This window comes from Pollicipes pollicipes, unplaced genomic scaffold (assembly GCF_011947565.3).
Source record: "Pollicipes pollicipes isolate AB1234 unplaced genomic scaffold, Ppol_2.1 Scaffold_3087;HRSCAF=3621_pilon_pilon_pilon, whole genome shotgun sequence".
Taxonomy (NCBI): Eukaryota; Metazoa; Arthropoda; class Thecostraca; order Pollicipedomorpha; family Pollicipedidae; genus Pollicipes; species Pollicipes pollicipes.
The window spans coordinates 25179963-25198019 of record NW_023596225.1 but is presented as its reverse complement, the minus strand read 5'-3'; the positions used below and the strand labels follow the sequence as shown (position 1 = coordinate 25198019).

At 60.5% G+C, this 18057-nt stretch overlaps 1 pseudogene; it reads right to left on the bottom strand.

Moving 5' to 3' along the window:
• LOC119089929 (uncharacterized) overlaps nt 1-17041 on the bottom strand; it is a 44072-nt pseudogene extending 27031 nt beyond the window's left edge.
• Between the last annotated feature and the right edge of the window lie 1016 nt (nt 17042-18057).

The following is an 18057-nucleotide window of genomic DNA, read 5'->3' as shown; positions in this document are numbered from 1 at the left end:
TCCTATGCTGATGACCAGGGTACCCCAGCTACCAACTTCGTGACTCGTGACCACAAAGCGAGGAGCTGCGTCCAATCCATGCATCGAGGTGCTTGCAAAACCTGGCCGAACGTCCAGGTCAAAGATGCAAGGCCTGGTCGAAACGGTCGGGTTAAGGTCTGGGCAAACTTTTGGCGCCTGCAGGAGGACGAGCGTCACGCGTAATTGGCGACCTTAGCGTCACTGGCGGCGCAGCGCACCTCGCTCGTCGTCGCCCCGTCAGAACCGGACCAGACGCGTGTACGTGTATGTTTAGCGGCGCAGCGCATCTCGCTCGTCCTCGCCCCGTTGGCACCGGACCGGACGCGTGTGCGTGTATGTTTAGCGGCGCAGCGCATCTCGCTCGTCTTCGTCCCGTCAGCACCGGACCGGACGCGTGTGCGTGTACGTTTAGCGGCGCAGCGCACCTCGCTCGTCCTCGCCCCGTTCGCACCGGACCGGACGCGTGTGCGTGTATGTTAAGCGGTGCCGGCCGAGCCCCACGAGCCATACGGACGCCGAGAGGCGCCTTGCTCTCAGGGCCGGGGCGGCCCGGAACAGGCCGGCAGACAATGCAAGGCGTTTGCCGACAAACAGTGGGCGGCGCTGCTTTGAGCCTGGCGTCGGGAGCCCGTCCCCGTCACGACAGCGGCCGTGGCGAGGCGTTCCCAGGCGGCGGCGGCGGCGGCGGCACGCTCCGCTGGGCTGCCAGTCTCTCCCACCGCCGGCCGCTCGCGGCACGGGCCGGGCCGGCCGCGCGCGCTCAAGGCTGCGCCGCGCGCCGCTCGTTACCCGCCGCCCACCATGGCAGCTGGTCTGCATGGGCGTTTGCTCGCCTGTCGTGGGTGTCGACTCGCCTGTTGTGCGTGTCGACTCGAGGGTGTCGACTCGTCCGTCATGAGTGTCGACTCGCCTGTCATGGGTGTCGACTTGCCTGTCGTGGATGCCGACTTGCCTGTCGTGGATGTCGACTTGCCTGTCATGGTTGTCGACTCGCCTGTCGTGAGTGTCGGCTTGCCTGTTGTGTGCATCGATTCGTCTGTCGTGAGTGTCGGCTCGCTTACATTACGTATTGGCTCACATCTTGCGGGCTTCGCCTCGACAGTCATTGGGCCAACTCACCCATTTCGGGCGTCATCTTGCCTGCCATGGGAGAAGCTCATTTGCTTGTTGAGGACCGCATCCGCCCATTTGAGGCCTCCAGCGTGACGGAAATCACCCCGCAGCCTTGTGTGCAGTACATTAGGTAGCTATCATTCACGCACAGCCGAAACTTTTATTTCTGCACGGTCGGATGCAAGCTCCGTTTCAAGAAATGTCTATCCACATGAGGGAGCACCCACGACGCGACGCGTACGCATCCGCATCCGTCGCTGGTGGGTGAAAACCTCTTGGGTGCAATGTCCGCACGTGCCGCATACGCTTTGTCTTCGACCGTCGCCACGGGTCTGACTCAGGCCCGGAAACCCCCCAGCTGATGACTAATCGATTTCGTTTAAAGTCTGCAGCCGGGCAGATTGCGCGGCGGATATGACGACCTTCCCTACCCTGGTCCTGCACACAGCGTGTGCCAGGGAGGAAATGAGGAAACTCGGCCGGCCTTGGCGCAGATCCAGTGGCGTCTGACATCCAGTCAGCGCCGGCGTAATGCTCCTCGATGGTAGAAAGATTCCGGCCCGTCTAGAGCCGTCGCCCTAACCGCTTGTCAGTCTCAGTGACGTCACAGCACCCTTACAGGCGCCGGGCAAGCCAAACAGCAGTGGGTGGCTCGACCGCCCGCGGCCGCCGTCCGCTCCAGCCGCTGCATGCCGCCACCTGCTGATCTCTTTCCCGTTGTCAAGAACCCACGGCGGCTGAGCGCGACCACCACTCGACATGCAGCGCCGCTGCAGCGGAGGAGCGCGAGCGGCGTGAGCTGGCCGTGCTCTCCGCGGCTCGAGCAGGCGTCGGGGCAGGCCCACCGTCACGCGCCGCTGCCGAGCCGGTGATGAGGGTGCAGCCGCCCGCCTCAGCATGCACAGGACGGCTGCAGGCCGCGGCCGCGCCCGGCGGGGCTGCGACGGCCAGGGGCCTCGCCACTGGCAGACCACCGTGTTCGAGCGACTGCTCTGTCTTGCTCCTGCATTCCAGGATGCTGTAAGTTGCATGCTCTTGTGGGCTTCAGACAGCGAGATGCCGTGAGAACGAAGTTCATGTTTAGACGACTGTGCAATAATTTCTAGTTCGTCGAAAACGGTCCAGCAGAGCACAATGTTTTGCAAACCAGCACGACGACCCCGCAACAGCAGCTGTTGTTGGCGAGGCCTGCCAGGTGCAGGCCTCGCCGCCTGACCCGTCCGAGGGTCGGCTCTGACATCACCAGGGACGCCCCGAGCCAGCAGAGCTCCGTCCGGCAGCAGGAAGCGGACCAGAACCTCGATACGCTGCGGGGCGGCACCGCACAGCTCCCGGAGCCACGGCTGGCCCGAGCTTCCTGGCGCGGCTTCCCGCCAGCGGTTCCCGCCACCGCTTCCCGCCACAGTTTCCCGCGGCGCTGGGCCGGCGCCGCTCCGCTCTCACGCCAGCTGTCAGTGACGAGCGGCGGCGTCTTTGGCCCACGTCTCCATCACAGCCGGCCGCCCGGCCTGGCCCGGAGACCGCCGCCACACGCCGCCAGCTGCGTCCCTCCACCGGGGTGGGACCGATCGGTGCAGCGTCGCACACCGCTGAACATGTGCCGGCATGAGCTCTCTTCGAAGGGCTTGGCAGGCGTCGCGGTCTCCTGGCGCCTGCCTGCCACATGCCGTCCCGGATCCCCCCGTGCATGTCCAACTGCGCGTGCCGCCGGGGCTCATCCAGTCGCGTGCGCCGGGCTGGCCGCCAGGTGCCTCCCGCTCCACCTGCGGCGGCCGCGGCACCGCCGAAGTCGGCCGACTTTGCGGGCTTGGCAGCTTCGTCGGCAGGAGGCGGGCCAGAGCGGGCCGGAGCGGACCGACCAAACCGGAGCGGACCGGACCAAACCGGAACGGACCGGAGCGGACCAGAGCGGTCGCAAACACCCGGGTTCTAGCTGCGCGGCGGCTGCGCTGGCGCAGCGCACAGCTCCGCGCGGGCCCGCGCCAGGCACGGCCGGCACCGCGTAGGTGGTCGCTCGCAGCACCGGCTGCTGCGCACTGCGCTCCGTCGGGCCGCAAACGCCGCAGGTTTTCAGGGCGTGTGATACGGTGTTTAAATCTTTTCCTCACGCGCGCCACGGCCATGCTGGACAAGTCGTGTAGCCATGTCCAGCAGCTACTTGGGTCCCCAAGAGCGTCCGTTTTTCAGAGCTGTCTTTGCAATTAGCGGCTGTAGCATTGTTTTCCTGGAATGTCAGAAGACCCCGCAGCGCCAACTGGCTGCGACAGATTTACTCTGCGTTTAGAAAAGATAAGCGGCCAGTAAGACCGGGTTAAGACAAATCAGCTCAGCCTGGCTCATAATTCAGAGCTGTTAGAAAACTCCCTGCAGCACATGTTCGAAGATGATTTCAAATTAAAGTGAGGTTAGGCAGAATACGGTCTGCATTGATGATAAACATCAACAGCATTGATGCAGATAATGATGTCAGCCGCCTTTTTTGCAGACCGAATTCATTAAATTACACCGCGATCTGGTGCTCACGCAACCAGATCACGAGCCCCTGACACGCAGACAATCGCAGAAGCCAGACAGTGTAAGACTGTACGACGTCGGCACGGCAGGCAGGCGGCCACCGTTCGCACGCGATCAATGGTCCCACGCGTCCAGTGGCCACCCACTGACCCAGATCGCGGACGGCCGCCGCCCCAGCCCACCGGGCTCGCCGCCGAACGTCGGCGCACCGCGCTCCCGTCCGAAACGCCTCCCCCAGACTGCAGCCTGGCCGGCGGCGCACCAGGCTCCAGTCTCGTGGCGGGCCGTGAGACCTGATCGCGTGACTTCCGAGTGCCATCCTTACAAAGACCGGCGGCGCGGCGACGGCAGCGCGAGAGTTGGGTCCGGTCCGGCCGCGTCCCAGCGCCGCGCGCGCCGCCCCAGCACCGGAAGGGGGCAGTCGTGGCGCGCCGGCTGGCCGGGGCAGCTGAGACGGGGCGGGGGAGCGCCGCGCCGCTTTCGCCGGGGTGCAGCGCCGGCCGTCGTCAGGCGGCGCCGCGCCACAGACCCGCCGACAGGGGCAGGGTGGCTGACTGGCGGCGAGGGCGGGACCGGCCCGGTCCGCAGCTGCCCCGGACCCGGCGACGCTCAAGCCACCTGAAGGCCGGCCAGCCACGGCCGGTCGACCGGAACGTCCGGAACAATTCCAGCGCAGCCTCCGCCGCCTCACCGCAGGCCATGTTTGGCGTAGATAGCGTCATTCTCCGAGCCGGCCATCAGCTCCCATGAATGGATCGGCTATCCGGTGGATGATAGCGTTCCAATGTGGCCAGTGATACCATTAGAATGAATGCCGAGAGTTCATTCACACGCTGGTGTCGCGCTATTTTGTTTTTGTGTTATGCGAATGTGCCAAATGTGAAGAATGCCTCGGACATCGTTTGTTCAAACCGGAGGGGGCTCCTAATCCGGTGAAACCTGGACACGTTCCGAGCTGGAAACCATTTCCAGGGCACGTGGTGTTTCCGCGCCGTTTTCACCGCTCGCCTCGCCCAGTGAGACGTCACCAGCGCGGCCCGCGCCGCCGGAACGGCGCCGCGGCGCCGGCGGCCGGCGACGCGCTCCAAACCGGGCGGGTCGCTTTTACCGGGCGTGTCGTAAGCACGGCGGCGGAGGCGGGCGGCCGCAGCAGCACCGGCCTTGGCGCCGCCAAGCGCGGCACGGCCGGGGGCGCTGATCGACGTCAGGTGCCCCCCCCCCCCCCCGCGGCCCGGCCCCGGGCCCGCATGGGAGCGTGACGCCGCGCCGTGCGGGGGGGAGTGACCCAGGTATGGGGGCCACGTGCAGAGGCGGCGTGCTGCCACGTGCGGGGAGGGGGCGGAGCCGCTGCCACGTGCGGGGAGGGGTGAAAGCCCCCGCCACGTCCGGAAAGGGGCGGAGCCACTGACATGTGCTGAAAAGGGGGTGGACCAGATCCATGCGGGGGAGGAATCGATCTGGACAACCCGAACACGTGCGGGGGCTGAACCCGGCGCCGGGGAGGGCTGACCCAGGCATTGCTGACACGTGCCGGAGGTTCACCCAGGCATCACAGACACGTGCCGGGGGATGGCCCAGGCATCGCAGACACGTGCCGGGGGCTGACCCCGGTGACGATGACAAGTGCAGCCAGCCAGCGCGCGTTTTCGCCCTGGAGTTCGTGACAGCGAGACTTCATCGAGAAGCGCCTTGTGACGCGTGCATGGGACGTTTCCCCGGGGCCAGAACCAATCGTAAGCCAGCAGAAGCCGATTATCATACCGTTAAACGGACCGAGTCATACCCACCGCCCCAGCATCACAGAGACCGGCCTCAGCACGTGCGCCCTCCTCGTCACGCGGGCCGTTATGGAGGCCGGCCGGTCGGCCCCCTGGCTCACGGTACCAAGGGTGCACCATGATTGCCTCTTAAAGTACCACGCGCGTAGGCAGTTAAAGTGAACCATTACTGCGACGACGACTCGCCTTTATGAACTTGCACTGCAATCATCTTGGACGTGTTTCCATTACAAAGTGCTGTGACAAACCCGACTCCCCTCTCCTAGTGACCAGGCTTCACCAGATCCAGCGCGGTCAGCCTTCTCATTTTCAGTTGGTTTTCCGTTGGTCCGCGGCGCGGCTCTGCCGCCCACTCACCTTTGGGCATGCCGCATGGCGGCTTCGTGCGAAACGTATCGAGGAAGTCCAGGTCAAACTTGCGCGCTGGCGGGAACGTGAGCGCCACGTGACCGGCCGCGTGCCAGGTCAGCGAGAGCAGGGTCAGGGCGCACAGCCAGCCCTCCATGGCGCCGCCACCAGCTGAAACACGGGTCAGGTCAGGTCAGGTCGGGCCAGGTCAGCGGGAACGGAATACGCGCGCAATTTCCTCCGTAGCGCGACCCACCCCAGCGTAAACTCAAGTGCCATGCCGCGCCAGATTGGATCAGCTCCGGTGATCGGACAGAACGCAAACAGCAGCGACAGCCATCGCGGTCCGATAAAAGTCGCGGGACAAAATCCGGCTCGGACGCGGCAACCGTCACCAGGCCGGGCCGAGCCGTCGTGGTGTGACCTGCAGCGCGGATAATCCGGACTGGCAGCAGCGTGGCGACGCGAGGAGCAGCGCCGTGAAAATCGAGCTCGGTTAAGCTGTTCAAAGAGGATGATGCCGTGTCAGGCTGCCGCGCTGACGATGGTGCGGAGGGAATTCTTATCCGCCACACGGACAGTGTTCGTTCATTTGCGACGTTCCCAGCACTCGTAAGCTACTTAGCGGAAGCACTCCACGACAGATTGTGTGTGACGGCGCACTTACCTGTGGTTCTATTCATCACAAGCACAAAGCCTGCCATACCTTCACAGCGAATGGCTTTTAAATTGCGGATCCAGGTCAATCGATAAAAGGCGATGTCAGTGGTCAGAGGCGTACCCAGCAAAACAAAATCAGGGTGAAAAACGATTGAAAAACACATGGACATGCCGAATGGCCACATCGCACAAATTCGTTTGCTAAGCGTCGAACAGTGTGCCACTCTCCCTCTCCCCTCCTCTAGATGTCCCGCCGGCGGTAATGGATTGTCGATACGTCTACGAGGCTTGGGGCACGCACGCCATTTACGACTGATGACTGAGCTTCCAGCGCACGCGATGCCGGGAGAGGACAGGGGCTGGCCGCGCCACGCTCCGTCGACAATAGCATTTTCAGGGCTGAAGATAGTCACTTGAGCCCGGGAAATGGACATTCGACGACAGACGCTTGCGAAAGGCTCCTGTTTGACCGGTACTTGCGAAACTTTCGCTGCGCCCGTCGCAGCCGGTCTAAATCGGGCACGGACTACATGTCCTGCAGATCAGACGTCAGATCCTCCTACAGCCTCTCCCCTCAATCCTTCAATGTTTGAGCCCTTGCGAAGGGAACAAAACAATTGCGCCGTCAATACCAGCACTAGCGCTCCAATTTCAGACGCAAACACCAGCATCACGTGCGCGTGCGCGGCATGACCGTCTCAATAATTCACTGCCTGCGGCGATTATATCGACTGAGCGACGATGACCGAATGGGGGACAAAACTGTCATGCCCAGACAGTGGATCTATCGCACGGACGCCGTTCCAGCGGCACGCCGATAAGCCGATACTCGAGCCTGGAGCTGCGGGAAGCATAACCCTCAGACCACGCAGGAGCGCTCCTAGGCGCGGCGGGATCTATGAGGCCTGAAGAACCACATGTGTCAGTCTTGCTAAGCGCCCCTAGTCGCTTACCTGGGCTAGTGACTTCAGACTCGCGCATGAGCTGATTCGTAATGATTTAATAAAAAAGAAAACCACCCATAACTTGTAATCCAAAACATGTGATTACAGCGGCCGGCGACTTCAGGCAGTTACAAAAGGGAAACTATGACTTGAGGTATGTCTCCGTCAGCTAAACACATAGCTCTGTCACCGGAGCGACGGCGCTGTCAAGCCCCACTCCATCCCGCGAGTTCACGCGCCGCACGGGGACTGGTCCTGCAGTCCTGTACGGCCTCTTTGCACCAGCCCGTCGGCCGAGATCGCCGGCCGCGGCTCGGCTCGGCTCGGCTCGGCTCGGCTCGGCTCGGCGCGGTGAGGCGCGGCGCGGTGAGGCGCGGCGCGGTGAGGCTCGGCTCGGCTCGGCTCGGCTCGGCTCGGCTCGGCTCGGCTCGGCTCGGCTCGGCTCGGCTCGGCCCGGCTCGGCCCGGCTCGGCTCGGCTCGGCTCGGCTCGGCTCGGCTCGGCTCGGCTCGGCTCGGCTCGGCTCGGCTCGGCTCGGCTCGGCTCGGCTCGGCGCGGTGAGGCGCGGCGCGGCAGGACGCCGCCGGGCCGTGGGAAGGACGGACACGGCTGACCGGCCGGTCATTGGCTCGTCAGCCGCTTCCCTGTCGACGGCCGCCAGCGGCGCCCATCGGCTCCCAGCGCCGTTCAAGTCGGCTCACCCCTCAAGGCCGGCCAACCAATTACCGGCGCATCATCGGAACGAGCCGAGCCGCGTCGAGTCGGGTCGGGCGGGGGCGGCCCGTGGGCTGCGAGGGACCTATTAGGCGGAGACGCGCCCTCACGCCGGCGCAAACAACAATGGCCTTCGACATCGGGGTGGCTGCCCCGGCTCCCGCAGTCGGTAGACCCCCCCCCCCCCCCCTCACTCTCGACCATGGACAGCAGCCACATGGAGGCGCGTCTCGAAGAGGGAGTTCTGGGAGCATGGCAGTTCTGGTGACCAGCTCCGACAGCGGACAGCGCGAAGACTGGGAGCCGGCCTTACAGTAAAGGCATGGCGGGGGACCCGGTGACATCTTCCCACAATGGACAGGCGCAGCCAGACGCCCCCCGAAAATGGGCCGCATGCGGCCCGGTAAGGAATGCCGACAACGCCGGTACAGGGCGCAGTGACGCGCCCCGCAGTGACGACACATAGCGCGGCGGCGTGTCCCCGCGATGGACAGCAGCCACTGAAGCCGCTGAGTGGCCAGAGGTCGTCCCGGCGGCGCGCCGCGCGCTCCCGGTGAGATGAGCCCCCGGCCGGCGTCCACCCGAGCCCGCGAGACGAGACGGGCCGGGCCGGGCCGCTTTCACCGGGCGGAATGCGCCGGCGGCCGGCGCCGGCGCCTGGCGATCGTTCCGCGTCGGCCGCTCTACATGGGCACACGCGCAGCACCTCATCAGCCATGCAGCTCCTCCGTCTGTTCATGGCCAAGGTGGGCGGCGCAGGGGGGGCGCCTCTCGCGGATCGGTGTCGGGGCCCCCGCGACCGCGGCCGCCAAACACTGGGCCGCCGCCTTCAGATCCATGTGGACGACTGACAATGGCTGTCCAGAGGCTTATGTGTGGCTTTTGTTATATGTTTCGCTTGTCGTCCGTGGCAGCGGATGTGCCATAGTGAAGATACTAGGGGAGAGGGGAAAACTATTTTTCAAAACACAGTAGAGGAGCATACGTGCTTATGCTAAAAGCTCTAGTTGTGATTATTCGAAGGCTTGCCGCCCAATATTTGCATCGTTCCATGCTATTACCATTTTGGGCGCCAGTACACATATGGTGGCAAGCAACAGCGGGCACCGTAGTTGCTTTGCTTCATTTTCTGGGGCATTTGAGTTTGACTGGTATCTGCGGAACCGGTCAGGGGAGTTTTTGTCACATGCATCACTGCTCACTGGCGGCAGCGCTAGAACCCGTCCTCCCCAGCTCGGAAGGAAAACGAAAGTAGCCGGTCGATCTTTCCGTCGACGCGTTGAGGCCTTCAAGAAGTTATGACTCACAGCACCGAGGCTCAGGATCACACGTGTTCAAGGCGTCCGGCTCCCCGAACCGGACCCTCGTCCGGGCCGGGGCCGACAGTATGGCGTGCATAAATATGAATAGCAGCACGTATGACGAGGTATGCATGCCCCTCCCATGCCAGATGTCCCATATGCATGCCCTCCCGTGTCAGAGGCACCGGTTCGGATATGCTTAGCTGGGTTCAGCATTCTCGAACCGATCCAGTCTGGGCTTAAACGGTGTAAGGCAGCTGAGAGGTGAGCATGGCGGCGGCATCAGGAATATCGCAGTTTTAACTACATGGTGAATACTAATTATTGGACATCGCGTTGCATGAAATGTAAAATGAGCTCATCAAGCCTTGACCAATATTGTGTTTGGTACAAGAAGTCGTCAAAAGGAGAACGTCAAAATGCTGGTAAAAGAATATCAGAATGAGGGCCTTGTCAGCAGATAAAAATCCATTGTTGACTGTACTGTTACATGTACATAACGTCTGCAATTTTCGTCATTAAGTGCTCGAGAACCCATATCCAAAACGGAATGGCCCTTAACGACAGGCTAGGGCTGAACTGCCATAATCAAATATTATCTGACCTTTGACTATTAGCATAACTATCATAGTCCACTAAATGTGTGTTTTATAGCCGATTATGACGGCCAGTGGCCTTAAACTGACGCGAGAATGCGTGGTCAGCAACCGCCCTTTCCCTCCTATAATGTCCTGAGGACGGGAGTAAATAACTATGACGGCTAAGGGCACTTTTATGACCCCAACTTCTCACATACGGTCATGACGATGGACGTGTCCTTCGGCTACCAAGCAGCGGGAGCCGTGCTACAACGTGTCAGGAAATATCTGCATGTAGCCATGGGCTTGCACAACAAGGCGACAAGCAACAACATATTCAGTCATGCTAGCCCAGCAGTGATGAGCATAGGCTCCACAAGGCTGGATAAAAATGCAAACAACTTTATTCTGGCCACTCACTGATCCACTGCTTCCATTCACTGATGCTTCCAGACCCAGCGTCGAGCATGGTCGTCGGTTTACCGCACTGCCAGACGGGCTGAGTACATATTCATGGTACGTGACGAAACGTGACAAATTAGACAGCAGCTCGACAAATAGACAGAAAATTTCCCAAGCCATTTGATACTCCATATAAGAAAATAATGGAGCCACACTTCAACCAGCATACTATTGGCACGGAGGACTCCCATCAAACCTGACATGCTGCTTGTTGGTCATGACCTTGACCTAATCCACTCGCTGGGCGTCCCCGCCCTCACCGCACCGGAGCACGTTTGAATCAATCTCGCTCCTTTGCGTACTGAATCCACACAGTGCCACATTTATCCTGCGCCTGAGGCCCGACGCTAGACACGTACGCCAAAATATCGCCACGTCGATAGGCCTAATCGCATTCCTGCATCCCGGGACCGACCTCAGCCAAACCTGTGACGTCACCGGTCACCCGCCGCGCTTCTGCGGGAGAGGACAAGCGCGAACCAATGGCAGCTCGCGCGCGGCTTGGGGGCTGCTGCCGCATTGCGGGTGAGCGTCGTTTGGGTGGTGGTCGCTGACCTTCCCAGTGACGCAGCGACAGCCGATGACCCAAGAGGTCACGAGGTCGCCCGATGAGGCCCGGGATCCGAGTTCGAGACTCCAGGTTCGAGCTCTGGTTGGCTCTATCCTTTTATCTCAACGTTATATGTGGCTGGGACCTGCCACTAGCTTTGCTTCCTGCTCCGGCTCCGGGTCCGGTTTTGGCTCAAGTTGTAGCTCGAGCGCGAGCTCGAGCTCTAGCTCAGAGTTTGGCTCTATCTGTTTCTCTTCGGTTGACTCCAGCCTCTGGACCTCCGAGCTTGGCTGGGACTGACTCTCGCTCTGACTGGACTCTGACCCCGGCTCTGGCTCTTGACAGGACTTTCACTACCAGCCACGACCTGCTGGTGGCGAACAGCAGCTGACTGTCCGCTGTCCCAAAGTCATGGCTCGGGTCGCTGACCCCGGATTTGTTCCGCCGTGTGATCTCATGGAATGAGCCTTCCCTGTGCAGAGCTCTCCGTGATCTCACCGGGTCCAGGGCGCTGGCCGGTCTGCCCAGCAGACTGAGTTGTTCCCGCGCGTGATCTCAGAGAATGGGCCTCCTCTGTGCAGAGCGCTCGGTTATCTCACCGGGTCCAGAGCGCTGGCCGGCCTGCCCAGCAGACTGGTTTCTCTTTTTGTGTGGTCTTTCCTAGTCGTTACGTATGAACGACCGCAAAAACTATCAACTCAGGAACGACTAAAAAGGCCAAACTGTAGCGGGCATAACCTGGGAGCCCTAAAATGGTCCCGGATCCTAAGCGCCTACTCTGGTCGGGCAGGCCTTCATCACAGGAGCCTTTTCAAGCTGGCTGCTGACATGGCCGTTTGACAAAGGCTACGAGACCAGTGACGGACACTGCGCCTTATCTGAAAGGCGGCTCCAGTCCACCACCGGATCCTAGAACAAGCCTGGGTGCGAGAACATTTTTTGTGCGACGAAAGTACGGGCAAGTAACCTAAAAACCAGTGTGTTCCGAAGTAATTAGCTTCAGGTCGTTTGGCCTCGTGACTATCGGTATTAGCACGAAAGCAAGCCATTGGAAATGTCACTTGGGTCACTTGGGGTTACGTTTTATAAACTACAGCGTTTAGAGACCAGGGACTATCACTAGGGATCGGGCCATAATGGCAACATAAATATGGTTTCCAGAATCCTAATGACCAGCCTAACGCAGGCAAAATGGCCAACGCAGCCTGCCTCCCTTTGATTCACGGCATGCCCAAATCTCAGCAGCCAACACCCCCAGGACATAATCGGGCAAGTCGCCGCAACTCCACGGACCGCCAATCAGGGTCCGCCGAGCGACAGTAAATCCGCTGTCACGTGACGGTTCTGCAGGTGGTCGTGTCAAATCACGTGTCCCTCCACACCACGCAGGCAGTGACGCCACAGCTAGGCCTGCCTCTCAGCCTTCCTCTGCAGACTGGCTCCGTATTCAGACCGTCGCTGTTGCGCGTCACTCTCCGTCAGCTGGCGCCGTGCGTGCGCACAGCTCGCAGATGTGAGGCGTCGCAGTCACCCGTGAAGTCCGCAGTCGGTGACGTCACTGCAGCGCGCCGCATCCGTAGCCGGTAAGGTCTGTGCACCGGCCACCAGTCCAACTCCTGAACGTCACTGCTGTGGCACCAGCCCACAGACGGCCACATCCTCGTCACGTGATCAGTCCACGGCCGGTGCATGGCCGTCACGTGACGAGTCCACACCTCGCAGCCGGCGATGTGCCGGCCCCCGTCTGAGTCACACGCCTGCAGTTGCCGGCTCTCCGGAATCCAGCGTCGGCCATCTTGGAGCGGAGGTCGACCTCCAAAGCCGGGAGCGTGGTGGACGCGGCGCCTCTCCGAAGCGCTGCGCCGCGTGCATTCGTCGCAGATGCGTCATTACGTATGCAGGAGCGGTGGGGTTACCGCTAGGCGCCGGGAGGCTGCTGGAGACCGCAGCGCATGGCACCGAACAGGGAAAATAACACCAGCCGCGGCTGTGCTCTGCCGTTGTGAAATACAGAACAGGGGGTCGCGGCAAACATCTCGTGGAGGTCGGGTCGCAGCCCAGCGGCCCCGAGCTGCGATCATGCGGGCTGTGCCGTGATAGGGGTGCATACCCCCCCCCCCCCCATCCAACCATGTGAACGCACCGCGCCCCCCAGGGAAACGCCAGACGCGGGCGGCCGGCCTAGGTGCAGCTCAGCCAGCAGAGGTGACCCCGCACAAAAACAGAGCTGGAGGCACCCTCCCAGAACAGGAAGAGCGCTGGATCGGAGCTGACCTGGAGGCGCCATATAACCTCCAGCGAGAATACCAGCACGGGCTCTGCTTCCGCACCGCAGCCAGGCCAGAGAAGGAAGCGGTCGTCCGAGCCCGAAGGTCGCACGGCTGCAGGACAGATATGCAAAGCTCACTTTGGCAACGGTGTTTTGTAACTCATCCAAGCATGGCGAGGGAACAACAGCTGCAGCCGACCTGGCCGTTATGCGACACTGCACAGGGTCGCAACAAACAGAAGTTATGTCCCTTTCCCTGCACCTTGTTCCCGCAAGCTTCAGTTCTCGCCAGAACATGCTGCATCGTTCGCTCGCCGCAAAACGTCGCTTCTTCCCACCATTGCGAAAAAGGAAACTACTGCAACGAATCCAAAGGAAACGATAACTTACATGGCTCAAGGACAAATGCTTGCGGTTCACGTCCGCTACATCGCTTGTTCCCTGCAAAACGCCGCATCCTCGCGCAGTAACAATGAAGGGAACTGTTGCGGTGAGCCCACTGAAAAGGTAACTTGCACTCACCTTGACACATCAGCTGATATCACAGGATTAGGCTGATATCAGAGGATTGCTCACTTATTGCCGATACACCGAAATCATTACTGCTTTTGTTCTGTTGAAATCATTGTTGCACAATAATCCCTTGTGCATGTCCGCAGCGGTTTGGTCGCCAGACGACCAGATGAAGGGCACTGTTGCCCTCGACGTTATCTCGAGGCTCACGCGGCCCTCCGTGATCAAATAAGACAACATCCAAACGCTGTCGGTCGTTGAAATAATGTAGATCGAGCCCTTTTTCAGTGACATCGATGGGATACATCTCTGACGAACGTTCACCATACACGTGCTGAACCGACATCGCAGGTCTCAGGCAGGGATGACCAGGGCTGGGACCTGCCCGCCCGGTCACTGTCGGGGGTCGCGGACAGTGCGCGGCGCCGTCGCGGAGTGCGGACTGACTCCTGCGCCAGCCCCAGCGGAGCTGTCGCCAAGGCCGGGCGGCGGCCACCGCCAGCGACTCCCGCGACCGGCGTGACGGCAGCCGTGACGGCAGCCGTGACGGCCGCTCGCTCGTGCGCGGGGCGCGACCCTGACCGGGGCGCGCCACAGGCCCCGCCCGCCGCTGACCGCTCGGTCGACACGGCCGACCTTGTGCGCACGTGACAGCCGGACCCCCGAACTGACCGCCGGCGCCGAGGCAGCCGACCTCGGAAAACGGCACACGCAGGCGAGCTTTGTGTCACGGCGGGCGTCACGAGGACGGGCGGCTTAGTGTCGGGCTGGCAGCGACACAAGGCCCAAAGCCATGCCGCCCTCCCACGTTAATCCACATGGCAGTTGCGGGTGAAAACGCGGAGTTGTCTAACGTGTCCCGTAAAGGCTCAGTACAATTTCCTTTCATCATTTCACTGCCGGCATAAAACATTAACAGTCCGACCACTCCGAAGGGTATTTCATGGTAACCCGACTACTGCGTGTGATAGTCAATGAACCCGACTACTGCTTAGGGTGGTCAATAAGATGGAAAGCTCTTATCCCAGGTGAAAACAGCATGAATTTCCTATTCGCCCACAGCAGTGTGTATTCCTTATCTTCCATGTCAGAAATGGGCCTGACGTCCGACGAGCGGTTTTGATGCGACCGATTTCGGTCGGTGCGGTGCGTTAATCCCTTCCATATTCAGAAACTTGAACTTAACACCCGGTTGCCATGAATGCTTTTCTACTGTTTGCATGAGTTTTTAAATGACACAAATCCAGGGTAGTAAAACGTCATAAAATGCATAGCCATACTACCCAGGTCAAGGAATAATGTAAAACGCGCGAAATATTTGTTTCTGACGTCGGGCCGGTGTGGTTTGTATGCGACACTCGGATTTTACAAGTGGTTGTAAGCTCCGTCTCCGGGTGTGTAACAAAATATCCATCTATACAACAAAACGCACAGAAATAAAACAAACATAAAATGACAAAACTACCCTACAGAGATAAAATCGCAACCGGTACTTGTCAGTCCGACACCGTCCCGGTCGGCAGCGTCGGCAAGCGAGCCCCTTCTCAGCGTCCTTCATCGTACCTGTCGCTGGATATCCCGCTGATGTCACGGACCACAGAGGGCGGCCACTTCCGGAGAGGTGGGCAGCCGGGCGGCGCTGCGTGGACAGCGTCGCCACGCCCTGGGCCTTACCCGGCGCGGCGTCACGAACGAGGCCCATTGTCTGCAGGTGGCCGCCTGACCGCCGGCCTACCGCCCCCATCACGATCGGGGTTCCTCGCAACGCCTGGCCGCGCGGCCCGGACACGGAGCCGGCCAATCCAGCGGGGCCGGTCACCGCCGGGGTCGGGTCCCTGACTCACGGCCCCAGCGGCGCTGCAGGACCGGCAGCAGCCGCCGTGGTGTATAGCTCAGAGGCACGCACTTTCGTGGTTGGTGCGGACTCAGCTTTTCGCGATCGCCGAGTCAGTCGATTGCGACCGCCAGCGGTGGAACTCAGTACCGACTGCGACAGACAGCGGCGGAGCTCAGTACCGACTGCGACCACCAGCGGCGGAACTCGGTACCGACTGTAACCACCAGCGGTGGAGCTCAGTATCGACTGTAACCACCAGCGGCGGAGCTCAGTACCGACTGTAACCACCAGCGGCGGAGCTCAGTACCGACTGTAACCACCAGCGGCGGAGCTCAGTACCGACTGTAACCACCAGCGGCGGAGCTCAGTATCGACTGCAACCGCCAGCGGCGGAACTCGTTACCGACTGCAACCGCCAGCGGCGGAGCTTTGTCGACCCGCCTTCTCATTCCTTTCTCTTCTCCGCAATAAAACCGTTCAGTCCTCAGTCACTTTCGACTTTTGATAAACTGGCCAGCGGTGCTCCACTAAGGGTGTCACGTGACCTTTGCGGAGGTCGTTGGGGCAGCACCGTGGCATGAATGTGGGCTGCTGGCTGCAGAAAGATGGCGGAAACGAGTGCCATCTGCAAATTTTTGACTGACTGAAGGGTTCTAATTTGAGCATGAAGGCAACTGTTACAGCCTTCGCTTTGGCTCTAGACGCCCAACATGTTCAAGAAAACACATGCGGGCAGTGCGCAACAAGGATTTTTGCGAAGAGGGCTGGAAAAGTGCTGACGAATTATACTTCGACCCAGAGTAAAAAAAAAATGACGTGGAAGGGGTCCCGGGACTCCGGCACACCATTTGATGCGCCTCGAAGCAGTCATCTGCATCAGCGGACTAAACACCCTGAAGGTTTCTTCGGCTCCTGGGACGGCGAAAGTCCACAACAAGAAAGGATGTCTGAGGCTTCGAACTCCCCCCAAAGAATTTGTGTCGTTTACAATATCTTATAAGCATAAAACGTTTCACAATCTCACATCGCTGCCTTTTTAAAAGAAAGGCTCAGAGCAAGGTGTGGCCGAGGAGGGAAGTAGGCGTTCAGGAAAATCGGGCCCATGGGGTCAGGCAAAACAACAAATCGTTTTACATCTCTGCGGTCTTTTCCCAGGTGGCTACTGCACTAAGAACGCAGCAGAGTGGACTTCTGGACCATCATTACCGCGTCGTCACATCTAGTCATCACGAATGAGGTCGGTGCGGACAACCAGGTGCATACAACCTGTGATGCACATTAGACTTCGCAACAATTATACACGCCTTAACCGACAGCACACCGTCACAAAGCGCGCCGCCGCATCGCCCTTCCCACCGAGACCTACCTATGTCCTGGCCCGTCAGTGGTGCGCGCTGCCGGTATCCACACGCGCGCCCTCACCCTCCACTAGCGCTGCACTCGAGCGACTGGGTACGGCGCGGCCGGCCGGGCGGCGCTGCGGTGCGACGCCTGGGGGCAAATACCGCGCCGGGCGCCGGCAGCGCCGCGGCGGCCGGCCGGCCGCGCGGGGGCAGCTCTGGGCGCAAACACCGGCCCGTCAGCTGACTCGCGGGGCAGACGAGCGGACCTAGGCGCGCCGCGACACCTGTATGGCGCGTGCTCCACAGGGAGGGGCATTATGGAGGGCGTACCTACCTGTTGGATGTGAGGATCGTGAGGTTTGTCAGAAGCTAGATGCCAGATGTAGAGCGCACCCGTGAACAAAAGAGATGTTTACTTGGTTTTCGCTGGACCCATTCCGGCTCACGCTAACGTGGTTGGAGAACGTGGATAACGTGGATAACGTGGCCTCGTAGCTCGGGTGGAGGTGGTTGGGCGGTTTACGAGCGTGTTAATGGTTCGGGCTGCTTGGTTGTAGTGTTTCGTGGGCGAATAAACAGCCTTTTACAAGGAGAGTCCGATTTTGGACTCCACTACCGTAAGACATCTCATGGTTGGGCCGCTGCTGGGAGTGGAGAGCCTTAACGCTTTGCTGACAGGAACAACATGCTGGCGGGAAAAGCAAGCCATAGAGCCAGCGTCGTTGCCAACATATGTCTGGATATCTGCCATCGCACCATGGGCGGATCCTGGGGGGGGGGGGGCACGGGGCTATGCCCCCAAAACCTCTAAGAGGATGTTTTGGCCCCCAAAAAACATTCCCAGAACTTCATAAAAGTTTCGTCTACATACCGTCCGTTTTAAACTGTTTTGTTTTAGCTTCTGTTTAAGATTCGAAAGCATTTCGGTGCTTTTTTCGGTTTTGAATGGTGTCCCTACTAGGTACTCGCGAGAGGCACCATGCACTGGACCACGAATCCCACACCAGCCAGCTGGCGACGAACAGTTGCCCCCCCCCCCCAAAAAAAAGAACAACTCCAGGCTAGAGCCGCCCCTGCATCGCGCTCTTGCCAAGTCCACGTCAGTCAAAATGT